Source organism: Panicum virgatum, chromosome 1K (genome assembly GCF_016808335.1).
Source record: "Panicum virgatum strain AP13 chromosome 1K, P.virgatum_v5, whole genome shotgun sequence".
Lineage (NCBI taxonomy): Eukaryota > Viridiplantae > Streptophyta > Magnoliopsida > Poales > Poaceae > Panicum > Panicum virgatum.
The window spans coordinates 18249135-18271898 of NC_053136.1; the positions used below are offsets into that span (position 1 = coordinate 18249135).

Sequence of the window (22764 nt, forward strand, 5' to 3'; positions counted from 1 at the left end):
TTTTGTTGAGGCACCCGGTAAAGTGGCTCTTTGCCGTGTGACCGATAAAAAGCACACGGCAAAGACCTAAGCGCACGGCATTCTAAGCACACTAGTACAAAACGAAGAGCCTATTTATATAGTATCTCATTTCTGAGAGAGTGAGAAGGAACAACAGAAGATAAGAGATCAGTGGATAGACCGAGACTCGTGTGGCAATGGATTGGGAAGCCCAAGCACCCACAAAACAACTGCTGATATCGATACAGATGCAGTGAACAGTCCCTGCTTCCAACACGCCTACCGCCGTCTCCTCATTCCTTGCAGTGAGCTTCAACTGTACATCCATCAGTTATGATCTCTCTAGACGTGTGGGACTGTTGGGTGCAGGAAGCGCCACGAGCTCCGACAGGTGATGAGTCGGTGACTCGGTGAGGGCAGCTCCGGTGTGTGATTTTTGGTGGTGCTAAGAGCGGAGCTGGGAGAGATCAGGATGAGAGAGGGTGCGATATCGATACAGTGGAGCAAAGCCTGCGTTGGGTGTGCTAGGCTGGTGAAGCTAAGGATTAAATCTTGTTTCACCGTTCTGGTGAACCGCATGAGCTGCATAGAGCTGGGGATCGGAAGACAATAAGGCTGTGTGTTAGCTGGGCTTTACCCGGCTCATGCTTGAACTACTGTAGAGGAGCCAGGACAAGCTCCAACAACCCAGCCCCACTGGCTCCTTCTGTCCCCCAGGCAAAGCCGAGCGGAGCTGGAGCGGTTTTTTCTACTGCTATACAGAGCAAAACAGTAAAATACAATAATTTTGGAGCTAGAGCCGAGGGGAAAGGAGCCCTACAAAAAGGCCCTAAATGTTGGTGCAGAAAGCTGACGTTGAATAATGAATACTGGAGCAAATTTGTAAACTTGGAACCATGCATGATAACGTGCATGTTCCCTCTTGCACCCTGTAAAATATGAACATACACTAAAGTTGCCCTGACATAGAAGAGAATCAAATGGACGACCAGAACGAAACTGCACCACAGCATATGGCTTCGTTTGGTACAGTTTTTTTCTGTTTTTTTATGTAAAAAACATCTTATTTCTGTTGAGGATTCCTGTGAAGAAAGCTGCCCCTAAATAAACGCTACTATCCAGAGAGAAGCTGCTGCCTCAAAAACGTATCTGCTTTTCCTGCCACTAGAACATGATGCGCGTTGCGCGCTCTATCATCAGTTTCTTAATTCCTAATAAAATAGATCTATATATATAAAGTAAACACAGCATAAAATTTCAAATGAAAATATAGAAATACAGCAACAAAATATAGTAGCAATCACGCTTGCATACACATTGTGACCTAGCTAATCGAAAATTAGGAGTCTAGCACAGCAACGCTTTGAACGACAGGCAATACATAACTAGTGTCTCATGCAAATAAATATGTTAACATTGGTGACAGTACTATTGATTGAATGGCATGTGCAGCCAATACGTTCTGTCATGCCATATTAATATTACATACAATTGAGGATCAGCATTAGTAGCTACCAAACATTTTAGTAGGTAGCTTAGAATGCTAATCCAAACAAAAGCGAGTGCTAATAATTAAAGAGAAAATAACATAGTTTGCAGCCATAAAAATATCCAAAAGAGAGTTAATTAATGCTGCGCATCAGGTTATAAAATAGCTGAATATATTCCATGTAGTAGCAATTCAGCAGATGTAGGCCTAGGTATGGCTGCAACTGTGAGAACACAAAATGAGCTGATCTGCGTCTTCCTTCTAAGCATCGGCGCTGGAACTATAAATACAGTTATTGAGAACAGCCGTCAGTTTTGACATAGCTGAAGATAAGATGAAGCAACAATTGAAGTTGTTTACAGCGACAAGTAGCTACCTTACACAGATATAACGGCAATTTTTATAGGGCATACAGAAAATAGCAAATATCATATGTGAGGAAAACAGCTAGTATGATATCCAAAGATCAATGAAGAAAATAGCATGGGTGATATGTACTTTAAGTAGGAGAACATGGAAACATGGTAAGAGCACCTAAATAAAAAAGGTTTTTGCAAAGCTAGGTGCGGAAAGATTTTTTGGTTGATAAGAAATTATAATATCGTGATGCAGCAAATGGATAAATTGGACATAGCCGTGTGTAGCTATCTGTAGCTGATCTATTTGTTTCATTTGAGGTTTTTAGCAAGAGCATACCTAGGCTTGGGAGTGTCATGAACACAGTCATCATCTCCATCTTCATTGTCTTTATCAAGCAATAATTTTCTAGCAATTTTCTTGCTAGGTGAGGGGCGGGACCTAAAAATTGGACACGTTAGACATGAGATTATTTAATATGTTATGCAAAAACAAATCTATGTTGGTAAGTCAGACTTTTTCCTTGTGTTAGTCTTTTCTATCTTAGTTGCTGAATTAGCAGCTCCATCCTTGGAGTCCTTTGGATTAGCATTAGTCTACAGGATAGAGCAGAAAGATGAAGCAAAATATAACATAGATGGAATATGGTTGGATATGGCTAAACTCCTAGCAGCTCTATCACAAAACTCTTGGATTAGCCGTAGACGATATGATAGAGCAGGACCATGAAGCAAAATATCACAGTTTACCTTAGCAAAAGTTGTGTCATCATTCTTCTATGGTGTATCTGTTGACGTTGCAACCGCAGTTTGAGTAAGGGTGTAACCAAGCTATCTTTCGTAAAAATTAAGCGCAAACACTTTTCTGCAACTATTATAAGATCCCCAAACACTCCTACCTCTAATTATCTTGCCGAATTTACATCAATCTGATTGTGCATTTTTACAGTGCCTACTTACCTTTCCTTTTCTAGCGTGTATGCAACTGGTTTTGAATGAATTTGGTACGTAGGAAAAGGTCTGGCTATGCGCTTTGAGTAGGCTGCTAACCGGATAACTATGTTATAGACAGGAACCTCATTTTTTATTAAAAAGTTTAACTTAAGTAGTCTCCTGCAGATATAAGAGGTCATCTGCCTCTACACCCTTTATCTGTTTAAATGAAAGAAGGCTACAATATATATATATATATATATATATGCCTGAATTTTGAATCATCTAGAAGCAGGTATCAGGAAGACTAATTGCAGACCAATGGCACATTGCAAGAATGGGAAAAATAGAAAAAGAAAAATGCAGAATAACTATATCAAACCCTACCAACATACATATCCTCACATAAAGAGTAGCCTAGCTGCATTTTTTTGTCCCCTCATTTTTTGGAAAAATATGGTTACTGCCCCTCTATAATACCAGGTCTGTCATGCTGAACTTTCACACTAAATTGTAGCTACTGATCTGTTAAGGTGGGTTATCCAGATAATTGTGCTAGAGATAGCAACTTGATTTTTACTAAAGAGCAAACTTTCCAAACCTACTGACATCACAAAACATGAGGAAATATAAGTAAAGTAGCCTAATCATAAACTTCTGAACTGAACAACTACTTTGTTGGCAGCAATTTAAAATGACTCAAACATAACACCTAAGGTAAGAAGTAGAGCATCTGCAAGGGTAAAAAACCTGGAAAGGAAAAGTAGAAACTACAAACTCATTGAAGGAGAAAAAAAAGGACCTGGTTCATTAAGCATTCATCTTTTCTTTGCCCTGCTCACCTGGACCTACAAACAAAACAAAGGGAAATACATTCCAATCACGCTCATGAAAGGGCTGCAGCATCCTGATGGAAAAAAAAAGATCGAAGAAGATGAGATGAGCCCACCTTTAAAAGCTTCAATCCGGGTGTTGCTATGTAACCCTTACCCTCCCAGGTCAGCTGACGCCATCGCGGTACCTACAACAAAGTACATGGAAACCTTGCAGATTAGGCCAAGGCAAAAACCCAAGAAGCAGCAATTAGTCCTAGGGAAAATTAGTAAGCCGAACAGCACAGAGTAGGAGAGAGAAACGGAAGCAAAAGAAAGGCGCGGAGCTCACAAATCTCTACGTTCTGGCACGGGAAGCAGAGGGAAGAACAGAGCAAATCAAAGCTGCTGCTAGGGTTTGGGCTTGGGCGAGATGGGAAAGGCAGTGGAGGGAGGGGGAGAGTCAGGGGAGGAAGGGGAGGTATACTTATCTCGGCGACCGTCGTATGGCTGCTGCGAGGGCAGGTAGGCGCCGACGGGATGGCACGGGCTCGGCCAACTGCTACGATGAGACAGCCTAGGCATCAGCACGGAGAGGGAGGGGGCGCATGCCTGTACGGGAGCGGCGCGTCGCCGCGCAGCAGAGAAAGGAGGGAGGGCACGCTCGGCAGCGGACAGCGCGGCTTGCTCCCCTGCTCGGAAGGGATGGAACACGCCGGTGAGGGGGCTGCAGGCGAATCTGAGGAGATGACGATGGATTGGCTACGGACGGAGCGCTCCACGACTCTATCAGCCTATCCACCGCCCTCCTCTTTTTTTCCCATTTGTACAACCTGCACAATCAACCCTATCCCTGCCAGTGGGGCCATCTTCATGAAAGACCCACCGTCCAGTGAGATGAGGAATTGATGGACTAGTTTGCTGATGGAATAGCGAGCCCCCTTCAATAAATTCAGAGTAGAATATTGCTGCTTGAGTTATAGCAGCTGACTGACGGTGGGGCAGTAGCATTATGAGGTCCACTTGCCAGCAGGTGCTTCCAGGCTCTATCGAGTGCACAACAAGGCCGTTTCCCTTTTGCCGCTCTCATGGTGGACTGGGGGAGTGAATTCAGTGCTGAGCAGGGAGGCAGCTTTTCCGGCGTGAATCGCTCCCGAGCGAGGAGCGCAGCGTGAATCGCTCTCGAGCGAGGAGGAGGGACCTCTCGTTAAGAAACCCGATTTCTGTGCTTGTACCGCTGCTGCGAGATTTCATTACCGGCACCCCGTGGTTTCTTGGCTGGAGTGGATGCTCGCTCTCTTCAATAATGGTGTCATGGGCGTGTGGGCAGCATGGAAGAAGGAAGATACTCCCTGCGTTTCAAAATGTAGGTCGTTTTGATTTTTTTAAATTCATATTATTTGCTATACATCTAGATATAATATATGTCTAGATACATAGCAAAATATATGAATATAGAAAAGTCAAAACGACTTACATTTTTTTTTAGCGGAGGGAGTATGAGATATCTGACCTGCGAGGCGGTAAGTGCAGCAAGCAGACAGGGGGTGACACCGTGACGAGATTTGCTTCACCTGCTTCACTCTGTGCGGAAAACACTTCGGCTGTGCTGGGACCTGCGAGCAAACTTTCACTAGTGTTCTAGACCGGCCCAGCCCAAAAATGTGCCGACTATCTGCTCAGCCCACCACGAAATGGATGCTTGCAGAATTCAGCCCACGACCTAGGGGCGGCCGTAGGGAGCGGTCGATAAAGCCCAAAAATGAGGATGCTATATACAACTAGGCTCTCCTGTGTGTGTGTGTCTATATATTTTATAACTGCTGGATAAAGCGAGGTCCACGAGGAGTGGAGATTTACCTGCTACTGCACTTGATAATATTTCATCTTTCATGTGGACCATTATTGATGTGAGCAATAGATGCATCACACCGTCACCCCTGTGGTTATGAACCAGCTAACATCTGTGTGTTTGATAGTGAATGTATCAATTTAATCCAATATTTGGCATGATCATGACTTCAAGGGGATGCTTTTACAAATACTATCGGTCCTTGGAAACACCCTCCTTTAATTGCTTTCTGAAGTGAGACCACCAAGTGGTGGTGCTTGTGGTAGGAAAATATGAAAAAAAAAACTTCTCATCATGGTACGATGATTTTACTTTTCGACCGTTTATGACTGCCATTATGTACCCCATGTGTTTGTTGCAGCTTCTTGCCTTTTTTCCATTTCTAAAAAATAATGAATATCAGTATGTACTTTATTTTCAGAAGAAGCCGAAGTTGTTTCCCCAATACGTGTGGCAGAGATCAAAACGTGCTTACATATTGTTTTGTAAATAAACTTGTAAGAACATGTTATTTGATTACTGTGTCAATTAGAGATTATTACTGATGGTGTCAGTATAGAGGGCAAAAAATATACATGAGTTCGTTCCGTGCTGAGGCTATCTGCACTGGCATACGGGAAAGCTTCCAGAAGGAAGCACTTAGCGTAAAATAGCCTACATCGGCATATACTGGGAGCCCAACCCTATTGAAGCAGAAGGGCGTTCTTTCGCTATTTCTACCGTGCTCCCAGGATGTCCGGAATCGGCAGAGCCCACGCGCCCGCTGCAACCACCGCGCTTGCGCGCCTGGAGAGGAAAAGAAGAGCGAGCAGAAGACGGGCGGCGCCGGTGGGAGCAGCGCGATGAGGAGGGGCGACGCCAGCGGGAGGAGCTCGTCGGGGGCCCTTCACGGCCCAGATTTGGGGAAGAAGAAAAGGCCCCAGCATGGCTGCCGCCCAGAGAGAGAGGAAACAGGCCGCCGCCGGGATTCTCCGCCGCTCACTTGCGCACCGACCTCGAGCCGTCGGAGGCGGGGCCCCTGCTCTGCCACGCCACCACGAGGCCCGCCGCCGGCACGAGACCGAGCGAAGGGAGCGGCGAGCTCCATGGACGGCGAGTGCGGCGGCCGCGAGATCCAAGCATGCCGAACCGAACAAGGGAGGGGGCAGCGCGGAGGAAGGAGGAGCGTCAGAGATCCACCTCGATGGCCTGCTTCTCCTCCACCACCGGCGGCCTCCGTGGCCCTCACGGAGTCGCGCTTGGGCGACGCCGTGCCTGGCCCTGCTGACCCGGCCGCTGCGAGCCCCGCCGCCAGGGTGGGGCCTCGACTCCGCCGTAGAGACCGCGAGCTCCAGGGGGTTGCGGTAGGCGCCATGGCAAGGAGACAGGGGGCGGCGGCTCGCCTGGCGGCAGACAGGAGCGGCGAGCTCCATGCGCTGGCGGAGGAAGCAGGGAATGCATGAAGAGAGAGAGAATGGGTAAAAAAAGAGATAAATAATTTGATACGTGAGCCCACGTAGTGCGGATGTAAAAGTGATATAGAAAAGAGAATATGCATGGTTAGGATGGAAATATTCTTTTAAAGGATCAATTTGGAGTCCTTAATGGGAAAGCGTGATAACAACTGGGCTGGGCTCCATTTCTCGCCAAAGCAGGCCAGCGGTTCACCCCTGGCCCCACATCTCCACCTCCGTCCTCATCTCGGCTCTCCTCCCACCACCACGCCGCCGCCGCCGCACGCCCAAAACCTCGCCGCCGTCGGGTCGAACGGGAGCACCGCTCGCTGTTTCGCCCACATCCGGTACGCGTGTTCATGGTAGCATACCCCTCCGTCCTGCTCGTGCATTGATCTTCGACCTCTCCACTCTCCATTTGCAGTGCAGATCGGCCGCACTATTTTCTTCCTTGACGGGCGGCAAGGCGATGGCGCCGCGCTCCAAGAAGAGGAGCAGGAGGAGAGGGAGTCCAGAGGCCAGGCTCACCGACGACCTCCTCGTCGAGATCCTACGCCGCCTCCCCGCCAAGTCGCGCCTGCAAGTGCGTGTCCACGCGCTGGCGCGGCCTCATCTCCGATCCGGACCACCGCAAGAAGCTGCCCCAGATGCTCACCGGCTTCTTCTACATGAGCCTCAACGCCGACCGCTGCCCGAAGGTAGCTCGCCATTTCACAAACGTCTTGAGGGGAGAAGGCCCTTCCATCAGCCCTTCCCTGCCCTTCCTACCCTTAAGCTACCGCGTGTGCCTCCACATCTTGGATTGCTGCAACGGCCTCCTCCTCGGCCGCATCCCGAACTACACTGTTCCAGCGACATTTGAATACCTCGTCTGCAACCCTGCTACTGAGAATTGGCTTGTCCTGCCTGGGTCCACTTGGTCGGCAGATTTGCCAATTGCGCGCTTGGGGTTCGAACCGGCAGTCTCCTCCCACTTCCATGTGTTTGAATTTGAGGAACATGAGGATGGATATGTGAAAGGAGTGCAGATTTACTCATCAAAGACTAGAGCGTGGAGTCAGAAAGACAGTGGTTGGAGCTTTGGACTCACAATTTGTAGGGGTTCTAGAAGTGTTTTTTTCAATGGTATGCTGCATCTCGTTACCTATGAGAATGTTGTTGCTGCAGTGGATGTGGAGGCGAAGACTTGGAGGATTATCCCTATGCCATACGATGACGGTCCTTTCACTGATATTGATGAAGCTTTCATTGACCTGGCTCAAGGGAAGCTGTATTTGGCAACTAATATTTCCGATAATTTGACAATCTGGGTTCTTGAGGACTATGGCATTGAAGACTGGACCTTGAAGCACCATGTCAGATATAGGCGGAACTTTGAATTGGATGTCATTAATTCTGAAAATGGATGCGGTCTAGTTTCAATCTACCCAGAAGGCAATGCGATTTTCTGTGTTGTGGGGGATGAGAAAACGCTAATGTCTTACAAAATGGACAGAAAACAAAGCATTTTGCCTGTAGTACATGTTCTTGGACATGATTGCCTGGGACCATATCTTCCATATGTTCCTAACTTCTTAGAATCATTGGCAGATGGACAATGAAAATCTTTGAACATCATAGCTCCACATTTCTTACACCAAATGATGTTTTTGTTGGGTAACAATAGGAGCAGCAGCAACATGGCTAGATCTTTCTGATGGCGAGTGCCATAAAAACTTGTTAATGGTAATGTGCTCTGTTGTAACTTGATTTCATATGAGTGCACTTTGTTAAGAAGATCATGTAACCTAACTTTACATGTGCTTGCTATTTCTGTGAATTTAATTATTCTACCTCTCTTTTCCAGCAATAATAGGAATTGCTTTAATCTTGCAATCTGCGTACGTAGGGGAACACTAGGTACTTTGCCAGCTAACTATGTTGCTCTTATTAGAACCTCACTATAATTTTATTGGTAGACCTTGGTGCAACTTATTCTGCATTTGCAATCAGTGTCTCATCTCCCTGTTTTTCTGTTTGTTTCTGCTATCTCATTTATGTTATAGGATTTTTCTATCCATGGACTTCTTCAAATTTGGCATTACTTTCATTTCAATAATACAAGTCTTTCACAGTACTATCATGGATTTAAAAATAATGTTCAGCCATACCTGGTTCAAGAACAAATACTCATTATATGTCAACTGACTGTCATGATGGGACTTCACAATTGTTTCATTAGCATACAAGATTTGCTTTAAGCGTAATACTTTCATTAGCACATATAGTTAACATAAAATTTGCACACCATACAACACAAGGTCGAGCTTTGTTTACTATTGTTGCATGTGCATGTATATTCATCCTCTGATGAAGCTGCACATTGATATGGTTTGTTTCAAAACCATTTGGTTGCTCACCCTTCCCTGAAACACAAAAGAAAAGAAAAAGGAAAAAGAGTGGGATCAGCTACTAATTTTGTTTTGAAGTATGCATAGAGGTAGGAGGACTTGGTCTGAAACATAGAGCAATATATATTTATTCTCGGATTATATTGATAATGTTAGCCACAAAAATTCATTGTTTTGTTCGTTCCTTAGATTTGACTATGTAGCTTGGTAATTTAATTTTTCAGTTGATGATCAATTGGCACAGATGGGCGAAGTTTATCTCAGAAGATTAATAAATTACTCTCATTTTAAACTTTTAGTCTCAGTGATTCATGAGAAAAGGTTCTGCTGCAACCTTCCTCTAGCATATTTCTTTCTTCAACATCATTTGGCAAGAACAGAATTAGCCAAAAAAAGAAAACTCATTAGTTGTTGCAAGTGGTTTGGCAAAATCTGTCACAGAAAGAAAATCATTTATGAATTTCGTGAGTATATGAGCAACAGCCCAACTTAAATTCCCCACATTGGATGTCGCCACGTGAAAGCATATTACTATTGGTAGAATTGGCATCCTGATACCTACTGTTCCCATATGATTAAACATTCACTACGATCATTTATTTCTGGCTCATCCACCAGGTTGCTACTAGGCATATCAACAGCCCTTATCTTTTCTATTCTACCACACCAACTGGCACACCTTGCACTCTCTTTGCCCCTTGGTATATGAGATAGATAGGTTCTTATTCACACGCGCCCGCGAGCGCGCGCGCGCACACACACACAGGTAACTAGAGTGAAGTTTAGGACCTACCACTGCACTTGATTAAGTTTCATCTGCCCTGTGGATTATTAGTGTCAACAGAGATAACATTTGTAAATAATTCCATTTGTTTCAATTCATAGGTTGACATGCCCATAAGGGAGATAGTGAAGAATTTGAGTGTTGAACTTAACAATTTTTCCTCTGTTGTTCCAGTGAAATATTTCCCTTTCTGTATTAACTGAAATCAAGTGTTGCCTATGGTGGGTAAATAAAGCCTTTTTTAAGAGTACAATCTAGTTAGTTAATAAGTATTTTTTGATGACTGAAGACATTTCTCAGGAACTTGTGTCTTATATCAATAGATATTTACTCATGATTACAGTTTCTACATTTGTTATGCTGCTAGCTTTGCTAGAAAAAATCTTCAGCAATTCTCATTTGCTGGCTTGCCCTTATAGCAATACTCTTGCAGAGTTTCGATGCTCAGATGGCAGTGCCTAGTCACTTGCTCATGCCCTTGACCAAAAGTCCATAATCGCCTCCCATCCTTGTAGTCCCCAGTGGTTATTTAGTTCTGGAAAAATTAGTATTTTCAACCAAGTGAGTCAGTTAAAGAGAGAATACTTTGATAGTGGTGGAACTGACTCACTCCATCATATATTGTAAGTCATCTCCAGTGTTCCATTACTATTATCTCTTATAAGCCAATGAGAATATCAGTTGGGTGTATATGAAAAGCCCGGTGAGTAGATTCAGCTTTGATTTGGTTTTTGTACTTTCAGATCTCTGATAGAGTGTAAGCATGGGTTTCTTGTTCATGTAGTCCTATGGTAACTTCAAATGGCAGAGGGGTTACATGGATGATTTAATTAAAGCAAAGGTCTAGGTACGGTTTGATGATGAAGATGGGATTCAAGAAGTCCAGTCCATGGAGCAGATCCATGCTGTTGGGCGCCCTATTGCCATGGGAGCCCTGGGTGATGGTTTCATGAAGAGCAACGAATTGGAAGCAAAGGTTGAGAGATTAACCCAAGCTATGATTTTCTTCAGGTTGTTTGCTGTAGCCTTTGTTGTCATGGGAGTTGGTTATTTGTTGAAGTAGAATGCAATGATTAGGTGTATGTTTCCATATTCCTAGTTGTTATTCCTAGCATCGGCCTTAGTGTTTAACAAGAAAAACAATTGCAATTTCAAAAAAAGTGTGTTTGCATAGTAAAGAGTTTTATTTTAGCTGCATTCACGAAAGAATCAAGTTATTTGTGAGAAAACAATTCAAGAAAATGTCCATCGTACCCTCGGGCAAAAGCCCCACTGGCCACCGCTCCCCCATTTCTCTATAGTATTTGTGAGAATCTTCCGCTCCCTCGCCATATTCATGGCCCCTTCTCTATCGCTTGGAATAGTTGCACCTCTCCCCTCCACCTCCCACCTTTCCTATTTGCATAAGGAGACTCTGATGCACCAGTAAACGAACCCTACCCTCCACCGAAGGCCACTGCCTCGATGCTGCCATGTTATCGACGACGTTGAGTGCATCGGGGTTGCTTCCCCTTTGACAATGCCCGTCGCACCGGAGCTGCTACAACGTCAACGATGAGCGACACACCGGATCTGCTACCCCTTCAACGAAGCTCGTTGCACCGGATTTGCTACAATGTCGATGACGGCCGCGGACCGGATCTACTACAACATCGACGACGGCCTGCACACCGGATCTTCTACCCCATCCACGAAGCCCGTCGCACCGGATCTGCTACAACATCAACAATGGGCGGTGCACTGGATTCGCTTCCCGTCGGCCACCACCTCCTCACTGGATCTGTAACTGCCTCACCGGATCTGCTACAAGTGCGAATAGTGGACCTGCTTGACATTACTGGGTTCTCATCAGTTTAGATATTTGCAATGCTTGTTTTTTAGATGAAGATCCACCCTTTTGCATCATCCAACATATTTCCAATGCTTATTAGAAGCCGCACTAGTTCCCTCTTGCTTATAGGTGCTTATTTTGTTGAATGCTTGCGAATTCTCCCTTTTGAAGTGTACAGATTCCTAGTAAGGTTTGTCAAAGTAGGACAAGAGGTGGTGCCATGGCGCCAGGAGGTAAACAAGCAAAGAGGAAGAGGTCAATCCCATCAACACAAGACGTTCCTGGAGCTTCAACAGGGTTACTGTGGTCATCATTAGCACGTCAACAGCTTGTGCCTGAACAATTTTCACCTAGTGCAGAAAACAATAGTGGAGGTGAAAATGTTGTGCAGAAAGAATTGACAATTGTTGCAGACAACACTAGCTATCATGAGGACTTCAACAATCCAGATGGTGGTAATGGCGTCAACGAAGCTGAGACTGGATGGAATTCCGACTTTGGGCAGACTGGTTCCAGCTCTGAAGGTTGGTTGTTATGTTTCACTCAAGTGTTTTAGAGCTGATGGTTTTAAACTTAATGAATAATTGGAATTTGAATGAAATCACTGTAGTACCTCCACAAAGAGGTGGCTGGAGGAAGGCAATCAGGGAAGTTTTGCTTGACAAGATGACCAAAGCTACGGGGAGAAGGATGCCTATCTCTTGTTGTTGAGGAGAACCTAAGGCCACATGAACCAGTGCAAACTGTCAAGTTTGCATCAGAGGCTGGTGTTATCGTTAGGTCTCAAGTTCCTACCTTGACCCATTGGAAACAATACATGAAATCGACTGAGAATTTTGATGGCTTCATGGGAAGACTATCTGTGAGTGCCTATGTACTAGTTCTTTTACATTCAGCTCTTTTTTCTATGGCAATTTTGTAACTCAGATTTCATTTCTGGTCACTAGGGGAGGTTAGCAATTGACACAAGTCACAAGGCTACGGAAAAAGTTTGTGCCAATGTATTCAAGTCCAGCTATACGGCAGAACTGGTATTGGTTGAAGCATGAATACTTTGTTGGCGTCCCTGCTAATGAGATCTCTGCAATCTCTCCTATCTCCACCATGAATGATGGACAGTGGCATGAACTTGTTGACAAGTGGTCATCTCCACATCACAAGGTATTTTTCTCTTGGTGTGCTTTCAAATATATACTTATGATATAGACCAACACTTACATTTCTTGCAGGGAGTTTCAGACCACAACAAGCGAAACCATGTTAAAGTCAAGTGGCCTGCAGCAATAGGATCTCACTGCAATGTTGCTCAGTTGCATTCATTTGTAAGTGTCAACACTCTTGTGATGTAACCTTTCCACTTTTTTGATTCCTTAAATGAGTACATACATGCACCTCATATGTCTCTCGTAGCAAGTCTCATTATCAGTTATTTCTAGTTTTGTTGTTTGTTTGACCACCATTTTGGTGCATCCATTAGAATAAGAACAAGGAGAACTCTATAAATTCCACTGAACTCAACGAGGAGGGATCCCGGGAGCAAGTTGGTAAAGCTAACGAAGAAATCGATGCCGTGGAAGCCTTCAAGGACTGTCATACCAGCCGCAAGAAGGGTATGAGTGATGCGGCTAGAGAAGCAGTTGTAAGTCCCATTACATGCTTATTTGCTCTTCTAGGATTTATCTAATTTGATTGATGTTTGTACTTGTAATTTCTGTTTGTTGCCATACTCAACAAGTCAGGACCAACAAGTCTTAAATGATTCTTAAATAATTCATCAATTCTTTTATATTTTGTCCAACACTCTCTTTGGATGTTACATCGTATATTTTTAACATTCGTGGCTGCCCCTATCTTTCGGAAATGTATTACATCAATACTATTTACTAGCAGTTATCCAATATACCTTTGTTTTCGAGAAGATTGGCTATATGACACCAGAAAAGATGAGGTTTGCTCATTTGACCGCGAAAGTTCAGAACTTGCCTATATGTCCCCAACTAAAAATTTTGTTTCCTACTTGACACTCCGCTTGCTTTGTTAGATTCTACCATTAAATGCATGGGACCCATAGCACAAAATGACCAATATGCCATTCCGCAACACATGAGGAGGCCAGGCTTGCTCTGGTCGATTAGCGGCGAGGACGAGAACGTATGCAACCACTACACGCATTGTTCCAGTAGTGCCCCCACCCCTGCTCCGGCCCTCCTCCAGCGGCGCCGCCTACCAAGCACCTCGGCTTGCCAGCGCCGCGCCTCCTCACGGCCTCCGCAGTCGTTGGCCTCTGCCGCCTCCTCGATGCACCCCCACCCCTGCTCCGGCCCTCCGCCAGCGGCGCCGCCTCCGGAGCACCTTGTCCTGCTCCCTCCGCAGCGGGGCGAGCTCGCAGCGGACAGGCGGCGGGGCGAGCTCGTGGCGGACACGAGGCACCCCTACAGCGAGGCAAACCGCGGCCATCCCTCTCTCTCTCTCGTGCCGCGCAATGATAGAGGCCGGCATGTGGGATCTTGCGGGGCAGGGTGGCTGGCGGCGCCCTGCGTCTCCTTGCACCGCCGCGGGTGTTGACGGCTGTTAAGTGCAAAATAAATGTCGTCAACTCCTGCATAAAGTCTGAAAGATTGAGCACCAGTAGTAGTAGTAGGAGTAATTACTGACAAATTCTACAAGTGTTGGTGAATTGTTGATTGTAGGTACACAAGTACGAGATAAGAGGAAAACACATAGAAGACACCACAAGAATGCATGAAAGATCCTATCCTGCATCTTACTTACAAGAAGGGCCCACAAACTAGACGAAATGGGTGTGCCAAGCAAGATGCACCCAAGAATCAACGCTAGGGCCCACCTATCAGTTATCCAGAAGAAGACATGCCTGAGGGAGTGCCATATGGGCTCGGCCGACCCCGTGGGTCGCCCGACCCCCCACTGGGCCTAAAATGGCCCAACTTTCTCGTGCAGTCTTCCACGGCTCCCCTACATCTACTCCGGACGTGCATAGTACCACCTCGCGAGTCTAACCGCGGATCCACCTTTGGAGAGGCAATATAAGGAGGAGAGCCCCCCTCAAAAGGACACCACTATCATGTAGAACTTGTGCTCCATTGCAAAGGCGAGGTGCTTCCTAGGCTAGTGCTTAGAGTAGCAGGAGGGTGAGGAGTAGTTCGGGGAAGCGCCGGGCCTGTCGGCTGTCTTCTCCGGTCTTGTACCTCTATGGATGCTGGCTTCTTTTGGTATGAGTAAGTTAGTATTTATGATTCTTGTCTTGCATAGTACTTTTGTGTGAGTGAGATCAGTTCTCTTACTCGCGGGTTCGTCGCTCCGTATTTATACGGAGTGCTATAATTTGCTACGAGTCGACAGACGTAGTTAGACTGCAGTAGTAACCAGTAGCATAGATGTAGTGTCTAGGCTAAGGGTTACCTTCATTTGCCTTATATCCCAGGGTTTTTAGAGGTAGGCCGCAGGTGGTGACAGCCATGTCGGTCCTTCGTAATCCTCCACATTCGGATATAGCGTAGAGTCATTGGCCGGAGTCTCCTGACCATTTCGGGGGGTAAGCCGGTGCCCGAAGCGAGTATTCTACCCGAGAGATCGACCTTTAACTCATCTTTAGTGCTACCACAGGAATCCTCTCCAGCCTTGCCACTTAATCTTGGTGTGTTCTTGGACCGACTAAGTTAGGAGTTAGTGCACACATATTCCCCTGTGGAAATAATACCCTTGAATACTCACGGGTGAAAGCTATGATGGTATCCGTGCGCTTGCGGATTTATTCACATCGTTAAAATACCCAACAGCGGGCATTGGGGACCGCAGACCGGCCTCGCACTCGTGCCAACGCGGCATGGCCTCGTGCTACTCCTCGCGTCACCCAGATCTGGCGGCGCCGCAGCCCAAGCTTCATAAGGGAAGGCGACATCAGCAGTGGCGTCGAGGTTCAACAGCGGCGGGTGGTTCTGTGTGGCGGAGCTCTATGGCATCCCAGCCACGCCCCATAGCTCGGGGGTCCGCACCTGCGGCACTACCACCTGGAAGGGCATATTGACCATTTCACACTATGGGGTCCACGCATCGATGGTGGAATCTAACACAAGCAAGCGGAGTGCCATGTAGGCAATAGAATTTTCAGTTGGGGACATGTTGGCAAGTTCTGAACTTTGGGTGTCAAATGAGCAAACCTCGTCTTTTCTGGTGTCAAATATACAATTTTCTCTTTGTTTCCTGTCTCTTTAATAGTTCAATTTTGCATTTTGCATTTTGTAGTTGTCAATGGACACTATGTGGGCACAAGTTGATGCTAATGGGCAGGCAAACCATTGCTTAGTGCTTAGATTGTTTCCAAGGCCGCGTCGTAGAATAGCTCCAATAGCACGTTGAAGAATTCTGGTAAATCCACTCCTTCCTCGAAGTCTTCTTCAGCTTGTGAAGCGGTGCTACGTCAAGAACTTGATGCTCAAGAAGAAAGTTCAGCTGTTCTCCATGAACACCTAGAAGAATTAAAGAGGAAGACTGAAGCAATAGAGAAAGTGTTGGAAAGAACTACAAGCCTGTATGATAAGCTCAAGAAGCAAGAAGAGGAGAGGCATCTAATGCTTCAGAAGCTCTGGCACGCCACCACCTTTGGTATATCTTCTCAACCCTGATCCTGTGTGTCTTGAATGTGAACTTTGTTGTGGTGATCTGATGAGCTTATTTGGTTGTCACGAGCTTATTTGGTTGTGTCATAAACTTATTTGGTTGTAACTTTATTGATTGTAGTGTATTTTCTCTGAATAATAACACTAATTTCTTAAAATAATAATGATGTTTCATTTGTTGTACTGTGATAAAATAGATTTAAATGAACGTCAACATGTAATAGACACATTTAAAATCTAGGTTTCGGAAACGTGGTGGTCCGAAACGAACATTCACGAGAATGAGAAACGGATGCGTGGCCCGATAAGAAACGGACACGTGTACTATTCGCCAACGCGAGATAGAGAGATGTAAACAGGACACGTGACCCAATAGGAATATATATGACACGTGTTAGAACCTCGAGGTGACACGAGGCCGAACAGAAAACTGCCACATTGACGCCACGTGTCACAACCACAAAGACGCACATGGACGAATGAAAAGTGATACATGGACAAACAGGAGGACAGCATGTGACACAATAAAAAAAGTGGGACGTGGATATGTACGGAGACACCATGTGTCCCAACCAGGTGCTGACGTGTGGTCTTACATAGTAGTGCAACGTGGATAAGTACGGAGACGACATATGTCACAACCTAGTGCCGACATGTGGCTGACCTCAGTAGGGCCGTGTGGACAAGTGGGCCGATGCCACGTGTCACAACTAGGCGGTGACATGTGTGAGCACTCTGTAGTGCCACGTGGGAAAGTAACCAGAAGACACGTGTTACAATCTTGAGGAGAAATGTGACCTGACAAGCAAGTGACAAGTGGACAAGTATGAAAGCGAAGCGATACATGGCCGTACCAGGAGGCTCCTGACCAATGGACACGTGGCCTTCTGGTAGGCCACCTCGTGTCCGTCCATCGGCGAAACGTGCTGCCGGTGCAGCACATAATGGCATTGACGGTGTTGATGGGGACACATGAATTCGGACGTCTGGTGATGCTTTTGCGATGCGTTGCAAAAAGCAAAAACATTTCGGTGATGAAAGTTCATTCATCACAGGAAAAATTGTTCTGTGACATTTATGAGCCTTACGTCATGGTGGAACAAACTTGACGCGACTTCTGTGACATAGCAAATTTCGTCACAAATACGTCATGAAACTTTCTTTATGATGCATTTGGCCTCTATAGTGACAAATACCGTTCGTCATCGATGCATCGATTTTTACTAGTGTACGCTGTGCGGCAGCTGTGTCTCTACATGGCTTGAGGACCCATGCCATGGTGCTGGGAAGGGGACAGGGAGGAGGCATTGATGTATGGAGCAGTAGTGGAGCCACCAGTCTGGCAAGGTACGGCGGCCGCCACACTTGCCATTTCACAATAGATCTGTGCTGCTGCCCAATGCTCACTCAGCTTCCTCGCTGCTCCGCCGCCCAATGCTCTCCACACTCACCGTATAGGTAGATTTTGATGCTAGCTCCGTCACTGGTATGGAGGGAGGAGATTGAGGGTACAAGCTGTAGTCGCATGGCGACGACAATGTCCAAACCTGCAGGGGCAAGGTTTGGCAACCTACGCGCCATTGTTGGGAGGAGAAGGGGAGCAGCGGAGAGACATTGTCCCAATTTGGAAGGTGATGCAAAAACAAAAAAAAAACTCGAAGAAGTTGGGTGGTAAAGGGTCAAAAATTTTAGGGTGATATCTTATACAAAAGCTAAAAATATATAGTAACCATGTTGGATTGTGAAGAGAGTAGTGGGTACATGATCCATTAATTATCACCCCTACGTGTGAAACTGATGATACTGTATGTGTATGTATGTGCCACGTCACCAAAAATGATCTTGGAGACCATTTTCAGCTTTCTGCAGTGTTAATTTATCTATTTTCTCTAATCATGATTTGAAGTCAATTTCACGACCCTTCATTTACAGTGTACTTATAGTTTCACCTAAAATTGAAGTATAGTTGTACATGATCTGATATTCAAATTTGTAGGTGAACTATATTTCTTCGTCTATATCAAATTTAGGATTTCTAGCAAATCAGGATGCTTCGGTAGCATACTAAGAATAACTCTTTGAACTGATCGTATGCAGCAACTGATGGAAAACATGTCGTAATGCAATTATTGAAACTGCAAGAGTTTGTAGTTTGTTCCGAGTTCAGACTAGAGCACACATGAGAACACCCAGTAGTTACCCTTTGTTCGTTGTTTCCCGCATCTGCTTGAACTGCCGTTGCGCTTTTCCCGGGCGAGAAGCTACTGAACACTCAGAAACAAATAAACTTCGGGCCAAGTTTCCAGCATCCGGACCGGAATTGTTTCTCAACGACGGTCACAGAAGTCGGAATTCGGAATCCTGGGACGACTCTTACACGAACGGAGAACCGCATGGCAGTGGCAGACTGGCAGGGCATCATCCCGCATCGCTGGCATTATATAAGAGAACCCACCCCAAGTAACTAACGCTTTCCCTTTCCCTTTCCATCGTTTGAGATCGATCAAGCGCAGCCGCTCTCGATCGCTACACCATATTCCTAGCCCTCTCCCCTCCGACGATCTCTCTCGCTCGTCGCTCCAGTCCAAGAACTAACAACCAGCAGAACATGTCGACCAAGGCCGCCGTCGCCATCGGGCTCCCGCCACCCCGACGACGACGAGCTCGTCGAGTTCTTCCTCCTGCCGACCGTCCGCGGCGAGCTGGCCTGGTTCCCCGGTGTCATCGTCATCGACGACGACACCGCCGCCAACACGCTGCCCTGGAAGCTCCTGAAGCGCCACGGCCTGGCCGGCGACGACGAGGCCTACTTCTTCGTGCGCACCAAGGACACCATAAAGGAAGCCGCCCGTCAGGATCGCTACTGCACCGGCGGCGCGAGGTGGGTGTCGCAGAGGCCCGTATTCGGCGCCTCGTGCATCGGTGGCGAGAGGATCGAGTGGAGGAGGATCAACCTGAACCTGCAGATGGGCCGCGGCAGGAGCGGCGGCGGCGGCGGCAGCACGGGGTGGGTGATGCACGAGTACACCGTCACCGAGCCGGCGTGCCCGTCCCTCAAGATCTGCCACGTCTCCTTCTCCGGCCACGGCATGGACGCAAGCGCGTTCCCGACGACGAGTACCCCGACTGCCGCCAGAATGCTGAACCCGCATCTAAGCGCGCTCGCTTCGACGCCGATGCCAACAGGGGTTCGTCGACTTGTGTCTACGGATCCACAGCGCCCGCGATCGATCAAGGCTATGGCGCTTCCGGAGACGTCTTCCCGCAGCTACATGCGGGCCAGCAAGAACACTCGCTGCCTTTTCCGATCGACCAAGGCATCTCAGCGACGGCTCATCAGCAGCAGCCCCTGCCGGACGACAACAACGCCGCCGACAGCAGTTCAGCGATTTGTGGTTATGATGATTATGAACCAGCGCAAGTTACCGACGAGCAAATCCTGGACTGGGGTAGTAGTTTCCTGGCCGACGATGCAGAGCCAACAGCAGAGCACCACAAGACCGACGAGCAGTTGATGATCCAGGAAACCGTCGCCGCCGGAGCAGCAGCAGCAGCATGACTCAGTGCCCTCCATGGAGGTCGAGGAACGACAAGAGATTCAAGAGGATCAGCTTCATCTGGTGCAGAGTTCTACCACCACTACCGGAAACTTCGATTTTGCCGTGTGCACCATAGTTTGCCGTGTGCAAATTCACGTGCACACGGCGAACATGATTTTTGCCGAGTGTGTTTAAGAAAACACACGGTAAAACCAGAGCACACGGCAAAGTCATGGTTTGCCGTGTGCTTTTTTTTAGCACACGGCGCTTTTTTGTGACACACGGCAAAGTCATGATTTGCCGTGTGTTTTTTTTTGTCACACGGCAAAGCAATAAAATTTATTTTGTCTTCTCACTTTGAAACTTTTTCTACTCTTCACATACAACATGTGGCACTCCATGTTAAAATTTGATACATTTTTGTATTTATTTATTATATTTAACTAATTAATTGTATTTCAAGTAATTTTTGAATCAAGTCAAATTTGAGCTGCAAGTGATTCAAATAATAGAATAAAATGAGTGAAAAATGATACTCATATTATTTAACCTAGTTTGAGGCCTTACCCATTAAATGAGAAGAAATTTCGAACATCTTGTGCAGGAAACATGACTATGAACGTGTGTCTGAATGATTTTAAAATTCTAAAAAAAGCAAATGAAGTCTAAAAATTATGAGATTTGGCAATATCTCATGATATCATGTGTGGAGGCTATGGTAAAAATTTGAGTGGATTTCAAAATTTTATCATGTACGATGCTTACAAATGGAAATATCTGCGAAGAAGAATAAGAGAATTGAGAAGGATGCAGTAAGGTTTGGAGTGAAAGTTATGATCGAATTTGGATTTGACTTCAAAATTTTTTCTATTACCAATATACAATTTAAATTACATCACGTAAAATTTTGGTTATTTTTTGAAGCCGTTTAATAATTTTATTTTATTTTTGCAATTAAATAATTAATTTGAATTTGAGCTTGAAACACATTACATTATATATTTTTTTCTCATAGAATCATCAAATACGAATTGTTGAGTCACTTTGGCAAGGTAAAAATTATGACAAAGTTATGCAAACATAAAATATTAGAACAAATGAATGGTACAAAAATTGAAGTTAAAATAAAATGTTTCGAATGCTTTGTCGTGTGCCAGATCAAGGACACACGCCAAAGCAAGTGTTTGCCGTGTGCCCTAGATCTAGCATACGACAAAGTTAAATTTAAATTTCGTAAATGACCTCAGATAGAAAAACTACCAAAATAAAAGTTATAGATCTCGAAAAATTATGAAACTTTGTAGTTGACAACTTTTTAATTTGAATTCGTTTAGGGCCTCAAACAAACAATATACTCTCGATTTAGTATAATATGTGGGGAAAAAATGGAGTATAGACACAAGTGACTGTGTGGTGTAGTGGTAGAGAAGGTTACACGTGAGGGAGAGGTCGTGAGTTCGAATCTTGCCGGCTGTGTGGTGTGCGAAAAATGTTACAACTTGCAATTTAGATGGAATCGGTGTGTGGCTGGCCGGTGGGGTCCTCCCGAATTAAATCTTTTTTGTTTTCTATTTTTAAAATCGGTTTTCTGAAAACTTCTTTGCCGAGTGCTTTTAGCACTCGGCAAACTATTTGCCGTGTGCCCGATAAATGGCACACGGCAAAGGACCTCTTTACCGACGCATGTTTGCCGTGTGCCGTTTGCCGTGTGCAAAAAGGCCTTTGCCGTGTGTTTTTGGCACACGGCAAACAGCCAGCCTCCCGTAGTGCACCGGGAGCTTCTACCACCTGGAGCAAGGAGTGCAAACGACAGAGCAGCATCTGCCGGCCGAGTACGAGAATGGAGGATACGGCCAGCAGGAGAACCTGGAGTTTTGGAGATCCTTAGGGGTTGATGTTGGTAATATGCCCAAGAGGCAATCATGCTTGGGCCAGATATAATTCAAGAAGGAATAGAACCCTAATGGGCCTCTGGTTTTACAGCCCATTAGGCGGGTCTATATAATGAGGGGCGGGGCTGTGGTAGGAGGACATTCTCGCGCGACAAACCCTAGCTGTCGTCGCCTCTCCTTCCCCGCCAAACCCTAGCCGAGCACGCGGTGCTAGCACACCGGTGATTGGCGTTCCTGCCCCGTACGTGTGGACTCCGAGGAGGCGCCGCTGCGTTGCTGTGGTGCTAATCGGCGGGACAAGCAAGAGCTCGGAGCTGCGATCTGCTTCCTCATCACCGATGCGCATCTACGTTGGATCAAGTCTACTTCAACGCATCTTCCGCTGCACCTGCGTGTCTAGTGGTAACGATCCATGATCACTCGCTTATATGAGATCCTTGTTGAACGCGGTAGCTAGCGTAGCGTCCCCGTTTTCCAACAGTGGTACCAGAGCGATCATATTTAGCTTTTGGTCTGGATGCGTATATAGAGATATGCTTTTGTTTAGGGTTTTGCAATCTGTTCATATTCGATGTATAGATTGGTGCACGGTGTGGGATCGGTACGAGTTGATAGCATCGCTGTGAGTGCAGATTGGTTCGTGTTCTTTCTCTATTGTGTGCACGACTTGCCCATACCAGCTGGAATCACCATCTGGGCTAACTGTGCAAACGAGAAGAGATTGAACTGATGGATCCGAGTGATGTGTTGCGGTCTTCTCCGATGTACCAGTCGCAATGGTCAATGTGATTGATCCAGTGAAAATAAGGGACATTA

At 46.0% G+C, this 22764-nt stretch overlaps 1 pseudogene; it reads left to right on the forward strand.

Moving 5' to 3' along the window:
- The window catches only part of LOC120698165, a 73638-nt pseudogene extending 64893 nt beyond the window's left edge, over positions 1-8745 (forward strand).
- Positions 8746-22764: the final 14019 nt, after the last annotated feature.